This window comes from Lagenorhynchus albirostris, chromosome 3 (assembly GCF_949774975.1).
Source record: "Lagenorhynchus albirostris chromosome 3, mLagAlb1.1, whole genome shotgun sequence".
Taxonomy (NCBI): Eukaryota; Metazoa; Chordata; class Mammalia; order Artiodactyla; family Delphinidae; genus Lagenorhynchus; species Lagenorhynchus albirostris.
This window is the reverse complement of record NC_083097.1, coordinates 13,223,878-13,236,992: the sequence shown is the minus strand read 5'-3', so window position 1 is coordinate 13,236,992 and position 13,115 is coordinate 13,223,878. Positions and strand designations below refer to the sequence as shown.

At 43.4% G+C, this 13,115-nt stretch overlaps 1 protein-coding gene across 2 annotated transcripts in view; it reads right to left on the bottom strand.

The window, feature by feature from the left end:
* The window catches only part of FBXL7 (F-box and leucine rich repeat protein 7), a 415,530-nt gene that overhangs the window by 273,407 nt on the left and 129,008 nt on the right, over positions 1 to 13,115 (bottom strand). The gene's annotated exons all lie outside the window — the stretch shown is intronic.

Genomic DNA, 13,115 nt, shown 5'->3' with positions numbered 1-13,115 from the left:
TATGCACATGCCGTCCGTTAGACCGCAAGCTTGATCACCAGGCCTCGTGAAACCATCAACCCGCTCGGCAGGTGCCCCTCTTCTCGCTCTGGGCCCATAACTTGTCGGGGTTTCTATTGATGAACTTTCTCAGACATCTGGTTCTTACTTCAAGGCCATCTCACCTAAAATCGCCCACTCTTTCCCCTTAAATAAGACATCTCGATGGACTGATGAGCCCATGCTCACACATAACTGTGATTTCATGCATTGGGTATTTTTTAATTTTTAAGGGAGATGCTTGGACTCAGCTATGACCTTAAAAGGTCTTAACACAGTCAAGCAAATTGTAGCTGGACTTTAATTGAATATTATTTACCAACATCAACAATCCATGGTGTGCAATTCAGTCAGTGTTTACAGGACATAACTATATTATATGTGTACATACGTGCAGTAGACAGAGCATTCCACTCGCCCTCCCCTGTCTAAAATAATATACCCATCAAAACAAATCAGCCTCAGAACGCCCCCGTCATACCAATAATCTACTTAGATGTTCACCACCCATACAGACAGACATCCCCCTAGATTCATCAGCTCTTTTATCAAAAATTTAATACTAAATCTGATACAAACCACACAACACAGCCATATAGACATCATCTGTGCACAGCCAAGTTGATGTAGCTTAAACAACCCCTAAAGCAAGGCACTGAAAATGCCCGGATGGGCCTACTAGCCCCATAAACACACAGGTTTGGTCCCAGCCTTGCTGTTAGTTTTTAATAGAATTACACACGCAAGTATCTGCACTGCGGTGAGAATGCCCTCTGAATCACTAAGATTAAAAGGAGGACGTATCAAGCACACTGCACCAGTAGCTCACAACGCCCTGCTCAACCACTCCCCCACGGGAGACAGCAGCGGAAAGAACTAAGCCATAAACGAAAGTTCGACTCAGCCATATTAATCAGGGTTGGTAAATTTCGTGCCAGCCACCGCGATCATACGATTGACCCAAATGAATAGCAATACGGCATAAAGCGTGATAAAGAATAATACAAAATAAAGTTAAACCTTGATTAAGCTGTAATGAGCCCTAACTAAAGTAAAAATAGACTACGAAAGTGACTTTAACATACCCTGATTACATGATAGCTAAGACCCAAACTGGGATTAGATACCCCACTATGCTTAGCCCTAAACCCAAATAATCAGAGGAACCAGATTACTCGCCAGAGTACTACCAGCAAGAGCTTAAAACTCAAAGGATTGGCGGTGCTTCACACCCCTCTAGAAGGGCGTGTTCTATAATTGATAAACCCTGATAAACCCCACCAGCCCTTGCTAATTCAGTCTATATACCGCCATCTTCAGCAAACCCTGAAAAGGAGCAAAAGTAAGCACAACTACAACCCATAAAAACGTTAGGTCAAGGTGTAACCCATGGGGTGGGAAGAAATGCGCTACATTTTCTACACCAAGAATACCCTTTTATCTGTACGAAAGTCTTTATGAAACCTAAAAACCAAAGGAGGATTTAGTAGTAAATTAAGAACAGAACGCTTAATTGAATAAGGCTATGAAGCATGCACACACCGCCCCTCACCCTCCTCAAGTACTGTGACAAAACCACAATTTATTAACATATACTAGTCAATTATAGGAGAGGAGATAAGTCGTAACAAGGTAAGCATACTGGAAAGTGCTTGGATAAACCAAAGCACAGCTTAAATAAAGCACCTCATTTACACCTAGAAGATTTCATAGCCTATAAATGCCTTGAACTAAATCTAGCCCACACCCCTCCCATCACACTAGCATGAACCAATCAAATAAAACATTCACCTAACATCTAAAGTACAGGAGATAGAAATTTAGACACTAATGGCACCATAGAAAAAAACACCTTAAGGGAATGAGGAAAGGAACATTAAAAGTAACAAAAAGCAAAGCTTATCCCTTGTACCTTTTGCATAATGATTTAATTAGCAATATTTTAACAAAGAGACTTAAGTTAAACTACCTGAAACCAGACGAGCTACTTATGGACAACAGTTACTAGAACAAACTCATCCATGTGGCAAAATAGTGAGAAGATTTATAAAGAAGAGGTGACAGCTGGTTGTCCAGGGAAAGAATTTCAGTTCAACGTTATCTACTAAAAGCCCTTAATATTGAGAGAGAGTAGTTGTGCGCTCTCTCGCTCTCTCTCTCTCTCTCTCTCTCTCTGCCTAATATTGAGAGAGTAGTTGCTCTCTCTCTCTCTCTCTCTCTCTATCTCTGTCGATGTGTCTGGAAAGCACTCATTACCATTCTAACATCACTGTTATATCATTTCCCACATAAGGGCAATAATAGAACTATTTTTAACTCCCTGCTCCAAACTATCTGTATAAGTAGCAAAATATCAATGAGGATGGATTTGACAAGGACAATTCCAGGAGGGATATTGTGGCCTGACAAGCTCACCACCCCTATTAATGAATGAAAGTATAAATTGTCAAAATAATGTTTAATTCAAAAATCACTTATTTTGGGGTTTTTTGGGTTTTTTTTGTTTTGCATTATGTGGGCCTCTCACTGTTGTGGCCTCTCCCATTGTGGAGCACAGGCTCCAGACGTGCAGGCTCAGCGGCCATGGCTCACGGGCCCAGCCGCTCTGCTGCATGTGGGATCCTCCCGGACCGGGGGCACGAACCCGTATCCCCTGCATCGGCAGGCGGACTCTCAACCACTGTGCCACCAGGGAAGCCCTTATTTTGGTTTTATAATAAAGGAAAACATTGAATCATACACACATCCAAGCGTTCATTTGGACTAAATTCCTCTCATTTGCTAGGTCTTGACATGGCCTCAGATCAAGCCCAAGTAGCCACCTCTACAGGTGAGAAACAGATTATCCTTCCAGAGACAATCACTGCTTCCAATCAAGAGACACGTGAAGCACATCATGTCAACTGAGCATGTGGGGACCACTTCCTCTTCCTCAACCAAACCAGTCTTCATCTCCATCAGCTTTATATTGTGGAGAAGCAAATGCTTCCTTCAAACTCTCTGAGCTCAGCCTTCAATTCTTGCTTGACCCGGGAAGATAAAGTATGGTTCAAGGTTCCATACTTAATATTTCAAAGAAGTTAGACCCTGCATCCACCCACCTTTCCAACCCTGGCCACAACGCAAGAGATAAAGAAAGTAAAAAGGAGGACAACAAGGGCTTCCCACGTGGTTCCACCCAAGATCTTTCTATACATCTGCCTTTCACATGAGGAAGCCAGGGTGAGTTGTTGTTGGGTTTTTTTTTTTTTTAACAGGCATTGCATAGAGGTTCTGACCTACGATTACAAATATGGTACACAGGACAACGTGATTCTTGGCTAAATTTGTTGGCTCCCCAAACTCAAAATTCATGCAAATCTCTAGCTAGATTTAGCTGGTTCCTCTCTCCTAAAATACTGCAGCAAAGGAAAAAGATGAGATTGGCCAGATCAATCATGCAAACATATAAAAAGACAAGCAGCTCCATGAGGAAGCTTGAGGATTGGGACACTTGTTGCTAGAGAGTTCATTTAGATTTATAAAACTCGAGCTGTTTTTGCATGGTTCGTAAAAAATTACTACATGAAAAATTTGCGTGCTCGCTGCATTATTCATTGCAGACCCTCTTAAACAAATACCTGTTAAACACATAAAAGAGTTCGTGCATGAAGTGGGGAAAAGCAAATGAAATCTGTTAAATAAATTATAACTGAGATGAGTAAAATGGTGCTCTGGTCACAAGAAGACAGGTAGGAAGTCCTCAGAGTTTTGCACTTCATTTATGAAAGAGAGATGCAACGGTTCTCTTTTTCTTTTAAGTAAAATCGCAAAATCAGTGGAATGGGTGGGCAAGTGTACGCCGTGAGATAGAAGAACATTCGAGAATGGGACATGTTAGATGAGCACCAGGGGAAGCTCTGAGAGGGACCCCAGCTCTCCTAAGACTTTCTCGGCCTCTGCTTCCCACACGGAATCCTCTCGAGGTCTGTCTTGTTCTAGGGGCACAGGCTCACCTGGTTTGCTCCATGGCAGTAACTGGGTCTAGAGCCAACCAGATTTCCCTTCACGTAGAAAGGCTGAGAGGCTTTCACCTGAAGGGCTTCGTTAGCTCCCCCACCACTTGAGGGTCTGGGTTTAGGTAAGGAAGAGAAGGTTTCAGAGACCATAAATGTTTACTTTCTAAATAGCCCCAAATTCCTGGTCACGCCAGCCACGCCAAGCTCTTCTGAGTCAGAAATCAAGGGCCAGGCAGGACTGTCTGTCTCTAGTTTTGAGCTGAACAGGTGCACAAGCCCTGATATCTGTGACCCTCTGAGGCCAGTCAGCACCAAAACTGGCTGCGTGTCGTACTCTTGAAGGATTACACATCCCTGTCACTTTCAACATGGATTTGAGTGTTTTTCTTTTTGCAACAAACAGGAAGCACTGGAGAAACGTAAAAACTCACCCTCATGTTAATTTTTCCATTCACCAGAAGATAAAAGCAGCCTGGAGAAAAGGGAAGCGATCATTGGGCTAGGGTTGGGGTAGAAGGTCTCTAAGTCTCTTCTAAGCTATAAAATGCCCATCGTTTTAACTGCTAAGCTTGTTGAAATCATGTCAGAATCAATACTCTTTCAAAGTCTCATTGAATCTTCAAACATACGGGAGGTCACATTTACTAATGTATTCAGTCAGGGTTCTCCAGAGAAACACACCCAATAGGAGTTTATAAATGTAAACAGATTCATTATGAGGAATTAGCTCAAGTGGTTTTAGAGGCTGTGAGATCCCAAGATCTGCAGTCAGTGAGCTGGGGCCCAGGAGGGCAGGTTGTATAGCTCCAGTCTGAGACCGAAGGCCTGAGAACCAAGAGAGCTGATGCTTTAAGTTCTGCTGCAAGTCCGAGTCCGTGTCCAAAGGCAGGAGAAGACTAACATCCCAGCTCCAAGATACTCGGGCAGAGAGAGAAAATCCTTTATACTCAGGCTTTCTTTCTATTCAGGCCTTTAATGGGTGGGGTGAGGTCCACCCCCATATTGGGGAGGGCAATCTGCTTTACTGAGTCCACCAATTCATACGTTCACCTCATCCAGTAACACCGTCACAGACGCACCCAGAGTAACATTTAACCAAACGTCTGGGCCCTCTGTGGCCCAGTCAAGTTGATGTGTGAAGCAAACCATCACATCACTGTTGGAGACCCTTACTCCCCATTCCCCCCGTTCCCCTGGGAAGGAAGGTCCACGCAAGCAAAACCCCCTGCTTCCCTCTGCTGCCTCCCTAATCACACCCAGGGGAGAAGGAGAAGTGAACTAAAGGACTGTAGAGTCTGGGAGAAGGACTCCGGTGCGCAGGACTCCGCCCCCTCTGGGCCTCTGCCTTGAACGCACCTCACAGCAGAGTGAGCATGCGCCATCCTCAGCGCGCAGCCCCCTGGGACGGTTCTGGAGGGACTGGCTCAATTAAAGGGGTCCTTAAAACATTAATATTTGGTGCATTTTCTGGGAACCTAGAGAAAAAGATTATGGATTTCTGGAAGTAAAATAATCCCTGGAGAGTGTGGAGAATCTTGGGGGGCAGGGGGGTTGCCTTAAGCGGGCTTGAACTCCGGGGGTGTGTTCTCAGGCTCAGGCCACAGGGCCTCAGCAAGTACCAGCTGTGGCAGCCTTTGCAATCCGCCCTGGAACGTTCCAGCTCCAGCGTGTGAGATGCTGCAGCTCCGTCGTAAATGCCACAGGCTCCACTGGCCCTGGTGGTCACACTGGGTACAGGGAAGAGAGCAGACCAGCCCCCCCCGACTCTGTTATGGGTTAAATTGTGCCCCCTCAAAAGATCTGTGGAAGTCCTAGGCCCGTTACCTCAGAGTAAGGCCTTATTTGGAGCTGGGGGTCAATGAAGACACAATTAGTTAGGATGAAGTCGGGCTGAAGCACATGGGTGCCTGATTCATACAGAAGAGGAGAAAGAACGCGGAGACACACACGCGGGAAGCAGGCGGGGTGATGACAGAGGCAGAGACTGAGAGCCTGCAGCTGCTGCCCAAGGAACACCTGGCACTGCAAGGAAGGCTTCTTCCCTACAGGCTTCAGAGGGACCACGGCCCGGCCACCACCTTGATTTCAGACGTCGAGCCTCCTGAACTGTGAGACAATATTCTTCTGTTGTTTTCAGCCATTCAGTTTACGGTACTTTGTTCTGGCGGCCCCGGGAAACTAGAGAGACTAGTGTAATATCAATCCGACACCAAATCCCAACCTCTAGACAAACACTAAGACATGCACCAAAGTTCCTTACGATGCCCTAAGATGCAATCCAAGGAAACCAGCCTTTTTGTAAATAGCCCAGGATAAATGCCCCTGCCCCAATTAGGGGCAAGGTGTTTCTGTGGTCCTTAGCATTGCAGGTGCAGCAGCAGGGCAGGGCTGGTCAGAGGCAGCAGCAACATCCGAATTCACCAACACAGCACTCACTGTCTCCCCTCCACGCCCAGCTTTGGATTGCTACTATTCACTGAGTTAGTCTACTTCAACAGACACGGAATCTGTAAACTATTAAGAATAATGACAATTGTTCATTAAGCATTCTCCTATGCCAGGCAGCGACTTAGCAGTCTTTACATAGAATATATTCTGATGCTTGTAATAACTTGAGAGATGAACATTTTTATCTGCAGTTTCTGGAATGAGAGACTGAGCTTCGTAGGTCCAATAAATCATGGAGCCTGATTTTGAAGCCAGGCCTGTCTGAAATGCCAGCTCAGTCTTCGAGATATTTCTGGACATGAAGAACCAGATGGATTCTGCAATTTGGAAATTTAAGAATAAATCACAGTGCCAGAGAGGAACAAAAACTACAAGTCTTCCTCAATAATTATTCATCAGATTGTTTCTCGAAACATGAGAGGTCCTCAATGATCAAAACACAAAATAGCACTCCTTACCGGGAACTGCCACTAAAGGATCATTTTCTGATTCTGCCTGGGAAACCAGCCTGGGTAGGGAGTCAAACTTTGGTTTCTATGGCTCTGACTGTACGTTAAGGTTCAGAGAAGTGAGAAGGAGAGTGCCAGAGGATTGTTTTTATTCTAAATCTATTTTCTAGTACCACAGATATAATATTACTTTCTACAAACACAGTTGAAACACCGCTTCTGGAACCTATAAACAGGTCAATCAGCAGACTGATGACTGGTAAGGAGCAAGTGTGCAAACTGCTTGCTGAGCTGAGCTGGGATTTTACAACAGGTCATCATTGCCCTTGAAACACGGTCTGCAGTCAGCCTGACTGGTGAGACAGGCTGTCCATCCCCCCTCAGCACCACCAACACCTACTGTGTGCACTCGACGCTAGAATTACACACTCACTCTACAGCAGTGCTTTCTCAAACTTTAATGTGCGTATCAGTCACCCAGACAGCTTGTTAACATGAAGATCTGGCAGATGTGGCGGAAGTCTGAAATCTCTGACAAGCCCCCAGGATGCGATGTTGCTGGTTCTGGGTCCCACTTTGAGTAGCCCAGGGCTAGATGACCGATGTTCACAAGCCCCCTGGCAGCTTCACACTTAGCTATCCTCATGGGTGGGTACCATTCATTCTTCCAGTACGCACTGGAGGACCCTTCCTCATCATGCAAGCTTGTATCAAACATCAGGTCCTCTGAAGCTTCTGAAGATCGGCAGGCATGGCCTCTCCCTCCTCTAGGTCCGTTGTGGTTGCTAAGTAACACATTAAAAAGAACTAGAGTCCTACTTAATTTGTTTGTCTTTGTGATAGATTGTGCTTCTGGAGGGCAAGGGTGATATCTACTGTGTCTTCTCATCCTTAATGCTCTGAACAGGGTCTGCAACAGGGTAGCTGGTAAACTGGGTTAGCCAAATAAATACAGCAGACTTAATGGGCTGTGGTTTCAAGAGTTTACACTTTCCTTAATTTTCAAAATCAGATAATTAGTTTTATCTCCAGTTCTTTCAGTCCCTTGTGCTGTGATTTGTTCAGACTTGTTGACTGGTACTCATTTTAAAGATGCTTTTTAAAACATGTCATCACTTTTTGTGAGCTGCAGTTTTAAATCACAGAGGCCTACAACAGAGACTCGAGTCCAGAAAAGGATGCCTTAGTTCAAGGCATTGAGTAGCTATATCACCCTGAATCCTCTCACTTCTAAAATGGTTTTAATAATGAACAAAGCAGGACCCTCTGGGGCATTCCCCGGTACAGACCGTGTCCCCCGCTCCATGTCTCCACCTCTTGTTTGTAAAACAGCTTTAGCCTCTTAGGCCCTCCCTGAGTTTCAAAGAGCAAATTTAATCAGAGAAGTGAGAAAATACAGAAACAAAGGAAAGCAGTCAAGAAAGACAAAGTGATAATATTTAGCCATTAAACAAAGTCAAGGACTTTTAGTTCCTCCTCAAGGGCTATAGATAATATCTTGAGCCATATTCTTGAGTTGTTTTGCAGGTACTAAACCCCCCCACCAGGTGGAAGAAGTTAACTGCTAACCGCCAGCATGTAGACCCCAGACTGGTTGGAACCAGAAGGTTAATGATGTTGACTCCCAAAATACCACCTGGTTACCTCACCTCCAACCAATCAGAAGAATGTTCAGGAGCTGATCAGGCAACCTGAGACACTCTCCTTCACTTTGCCTTTAGAAACCCTTTGCCAAAAGTCACTGGGGAGTTTGGGTCTTTTGACCACGAGCTGCCCGTTCTCCTTGCTTGGCCCTGCAATAAATGCTGTGCTTTCCTTCATCACAACCCAGTGTCAGTAGACTGCCTTTGCTGTGAGTCAGGCGAGTGGACCCAGGCTTGGTTCGGTAACAATAATAGCACCTGCCTCATTGATTCTGGGGGTTAAATAAGATAATATATGTAACACATTTAGAACCATGGTTGGCACAGAGTAAGCACTGTGGAAAGATTAGCTGTTGCTATCATGTATGCTTTTCAGCATTTATGAAAACATGCTCCTTGCTACTGAAAGAATTGAAGACCAGCATCTGTGGCTCTGCTTTCCCTCTGTTGCCTGTTAAGTGATACTATCTTCTGTCATTGCCTTATGCTTTCTTTGACATGCTTCCCACTTCACCTTCTTACAAACTTCAAACAACATACCATTGTGTAGTTTTCTGCTTTTTCATTCTTGTCTGTCTCAGCTCATTTGGGATGCTCCTCCCACTGACACCATTTCTGAAGCTTTGGTACTACTTTTCCCTTGATTCTGCACCTGTCTTTATCCCTTTTATATGGGCTTTAAAATCTAAGCTCATATGAGATCCATTCACACTGCCTCCAAATTCTGCTCATTGGAAAGGGTTGCAATTATCAGAATTTCATTCTTTACTTTTTTTATTTTATAATCTTCACCATCATTACTTTTTCTAACTTCTGAGGGATGAAACTATCAGCAGAGTGCCTAAATTTATCAGATGCTCTTTATTAGCAGAATGAGAATAAAGCATTTGAGGAGCTCGCTGACCCATCACACCTATCTTTTCTGTCTGCCGAGACAGAAGACTGTGTCATTTATGCATTCAATACGTGCAAAAATGAAACATTTCTGCTTCGTTCTCCTTCTATCATAACTAAAATCCACCATCTCTAGTTTTAAATATGTGGATTTATTATTAATTATATAACATATTTTTAAATTGTACTCCTCCCAAGTCTCTCTATTGGATCCATTACTTTTGAAAAAACAAAAGTATATTTCATCCTACCAAGTTTAAAGACATCAAAACTGAAAATCATAAAGGATATGCTGCTAAATAATCTACGCAAGGAAAAACACTGCAGAAATCCAATCAGCAGTCACATATCCAAAGAGAAGGTTTTGACCTAACTTCAGAAGACTGGAAAACAAATGAATATGTTTTGAGTTAAAAGAAAACATTTCTAGCCTACATATTAATTTTTAAATGATTTCCTGTTTTAATCTATTTTTTTCTAATATTTGCCAACCACAAATTCGCCCCTGTCACCATGAGCAAAAAGTTTTGCATGCTTAATGCAACCAGAGAACACTTAATTCTAAAATGCAAATAGTAGACATATGACAAATAAATACTGACAAGATTTTATGAAAGAGCACAATATCAAGGGTTTTAACAGACTGTTATATGGGTTAAAGTAAGACACTGTGTCTTGAGGAGATGCTTCTCAATCTAAGCGTTAGAAAGGACCTTTTTTTTCCCACGTTTCCAATTCGTAGGAATACTTTGTAAAATGCAACAAAAATGAAGAGAAACACAAAAGTTTTTTTTTTTTTTAAAGGCAGATGTACAAATTACAAGCCCATGAGCATCCCTTTGGATGTTGCAGCCTATTATGTCGTTACAAAGGATTCTAATCATTCTTAATTTCTACATCTACTTTGATAGAAGCAAATGTTTCACAGATTATCACTGAGCACACTTGATTATCACTCCTCTGTCATAAGCTACTAGGAAAAAACGTGACTGAAAATGGGTCAGAGCGAGACTAGTCCCAAGTACTGTTATTTCTTACCTGGCCCACAACTGACATCTAATGGGCTTTCCTTACTGCCCACTCCCAGGGTCACACAGCAGCCAGAGCAGGTCTGTCTCTGTTCATGGTCCTCAGGGGCTCCTCCTTGCTCTTAGAATAAATCCATAATCTACACATGACCTAGAAGGTCCTACAAGAACTGGCCATGCCCACTTGTCTGATGTCATCCCTTCTCCCCTCTGTCACTGTCTTGCAAATACACATGGGCCATTGCTCAGGGAAGCCCTCAGCTTCCTCTAGGTCCAGGGTCTTTCTACAGGTCGGTCCCTCTTCATGGAATCATGCATCACCACCCATCCATCCTAAAGACTAAAAATGACTGCAGGGACTTCCCTGGTGGCACAGTGGTTAAGAATCCACCTGCCAATGCAGGGGTCACCGGTCCAAGCCCTGGTCTGGGAAGATCCCACATGCTGTGGAGCAACCAAGCCCATGAGCCACAACTACTGAGCCTGTGTGCCACAACTACTGAAGCCTGTGCACCTAGAGCCTGTGCTCTGCAACAAGAGAAACCACCGCAATGAGAAGTCCGCACACCGCAACAAAGAGTAGTCCCCACTCACTGCAACTAGAGAAACCCCGCGTGCAGAAATGAAGACCCAACACAGCCAAAAATAAATAAATAAATAAATTTATATTTTAAAAATACATATATAAATATATATATATATATATATATATATATATAATGACTGCAAATACATCAACATTCATCCCATGTAGTGGTAGAGTCAATGCCCCTACCTTCAAATCCAGATGACTCTGTGACCACTGTGACTAACAGAATATGGCAGAATAAATGCTGTGTTATTTCTGAGCCCAGAACTTAAACTGGCAGCTTCCACTCCTGTCTCTTGAAAGACTCTGGAACCCTGAACAGCCACATAAGGAGTCTGGTTACCCTGAAACCATCCTGCTAGAGAGGTCAGCTGTAGGCTCTCCAACTGACAGTCTAGCCATCCTAGGCAAAGTTTGGGCACACATTGTTTACCGTCTAGACTAGCCTATTCACCAGCTGAATACCACCAGTGACCTCAGTCCATGCCACATGGAGCAAAACAATTACAGTCGAGCCCTGTCCAAATGTCTGATTGGGGAAAAGAAACCCTGTGAAATAGGGCTTCCCTGGTGGCATAGTGGTTAAGAATCCACCTACCAATGCAGGGGACACAGGTTTGAGCCCTGGTCCAGGAAGATCCCACATGCTGCAGAACAACTACGCTCGTGCACCACAACTACTGAGCCTGCGCTCTAGAGCCCACGAGCCACAACTACTGAAGCCCACATGCCTAGAGACCCGTGTTCCACAGCAAGAGAAGCCACCACAATGAGAAGCCCGTGCACCGCAACGAAGAGTAGCCCCCGCTCACTGCAACTAGAGAAAGCCTGCACACAGCAACAAAGACCCAACACAGCCAAAAATAAATAAATAAAATAAATAATTTTTTTAAAAACCTCTATATAAAACTGTGAAATACATGACAATGGCTGTTGTTTGAAGTAACTAAATGTAAAAGCAGAGCAATGACTTCCCCAGAGATGTCCACATCCTAATGCCCACAACCTTGAACATGTTACTTTACATGGTAAAAAGGACTTTGCAGACGTGATTAAGATCTAGAGATGGTACGATTATCCTGGTTTATCCAGGTGGATCCAAAGTCATCACAAAGGTTCTCATAAGAGAGAAGCTGAAGGATCAGAGTCAGAGGGACAGAGAGAGACAGAGGGAAATTTGAAGATGTTATGATGCTGGCTTTGAAGATGAAGGAAGAGGCTATGAACGAAGCTGGAAAAAACATGGAGTGGATTCTCCCCTAGAGATTCTGGAAGAAACACCTCCCTGCCAACACCTTGATTTTAGTCCTCTTGAGACCCATGTAGGGCTTCTGACCTCCACGACTGTAAGATAATAGGTTTAGTGGTGATTTGTTACAATAGCAACAGGAAATAAATGCAGTCAGTGTTAGGGTAGTTTGTTACACGATAATAGACAACCAGAACACAACTCTCCCTGCCATCACACCTCCCCGCATACCTATGTTCAAACAAATCTTTACCTTGCTAGTTCCTGTTCATCATTCAGACCCTCAGCTTAAATTTTTACTTGTAGGCATGTACTGAAGAATATATTCTCAGCATGTAATTTATTTCTGAGATTATATAATATCTGAGTCCCTACAAGATGAAAAGTTCCAGAAGGTGAGGTCTATTTGGCTCACCAAAGAATCCCCATTTCTGCATGTGCAATACCTGGCATTCTGTAAATATTCGATGTAAATGAATACAGAATGAATTAGAATATAAAAAATGTATTGGAGCAAAGGAAACTATAAGCAAGATAAAAAGACAACCCTCAGAATGGGAGAAAATATTTGCAAATGAATCAATGGACAAAGGATTAATCTCCAAAATAATATATAAACAGCTCATGCAGCTCAATATTAAAAAAACAAACTATCCAATCCAAAAATGGGCAGGAGACCTAGATAGACATTTCTCTAAAGAAGACATACAGATGGCCAAGAAGCACATGAAAAGCTGCTTAACATCACTAATTAATAGAGAAATGCAAATCAAAACTA